We start from the raw sequence: 709 nt of genomic DNA, 5'->3' as shown, positions 1-709 counted from the left end.
TCCACGGTTTCCACCCCTCCCTCCATACCGCAGCAACACGAGTTTTTTCCACCCCTTCAGAACGCGCTCTTCGCGCCACAAAGCCGCCCCAGGACGCGCGAGCAATGAGCATCGAGCTTAAACATATCGCAAACGTCAAACATAATATAACGGGATTAATATATATCGCGCACGTGCGACATGTTTGTCACAAGGCGCAAAAAATAATTATAAAAGGAATGCAACACGAGGACTTCCCAGGAGGTCACCCATCCTAGTACTTCTCTCGCCCAAGCACGCTTAACTTCGGAGTTCTGATGGGATCCGGTGCTTTAGTGCTGGTATGATCGCATCCGACATGTTTCCCCGTCTTCGTCCCTTATGCTTTCCACTCCCAGGTCCGCTCCAAAGACGATTCTACATTCTCACTACCATTACAACCGTTCCCTAACAATGGATAATGTCCTATACTACTTACTCTCCCGCTCAATCACGGAGACGAGTTTTCCACGGTTTCCACCCCTCCCTCCATACCGCAGCAACACGAGTTTTTTCCACCCCTTTCAGAACGCGCTCTTCGCGCCACAAAGCCGCCCCAAGACGCGCGAGCAATGAGCATCGAGCTTAAACATATCGCAAACGTCAAACATAATATAACGGGATTAATATATATCGCGCACGTGCGACATGTTTGTCACAAGGCGCAAAAAATAATTATAAAAGGAATGCA

At 48.8% G+C, this 709-nt stretch overlaps 1 non-coding gene across 1 annotated transcript; it reads right to left on the bottom strand.

Annotated features, from left to right (window-relative positions):
* Window positions 1-215: 215 nt before the first annotated feature.
* On the bottom strand, window positions 216-334 carry LOC123179416 (5S ribosomal RNA). Its single transcript, XR_006490353.1, has one exon. It is a non-coding gene; the product is annotated as a 5S ribosomal RNA (ribosomal RNA).
* Window positions 335-709: the final 375 nt, after the last annotated feature.

The sequence above is a fragment of the Triticum aestivum genome, unplaced genomic scaffold, assembly GCF_018294505.1.
Source record: "Triticum aestivum cultivar Chinese Spring unplaced genomic scaffold, IWGSC CS RefSeq v2.1 scaffold222836, whole genome shotgun sequence".
In the NCBI taxonomy this organism is placed as follows: Eukaryota; Viridiplantae; Streptophyta; class Magnoliopsida; order Poales; family Poaceae; genus Triticum; species Triticum aestivum.
The sequence above is the reverse complement of the archived record's forward strand: the minus strand, read 5'-3'. Positions and strand labels throughout refer to the sequence as shown.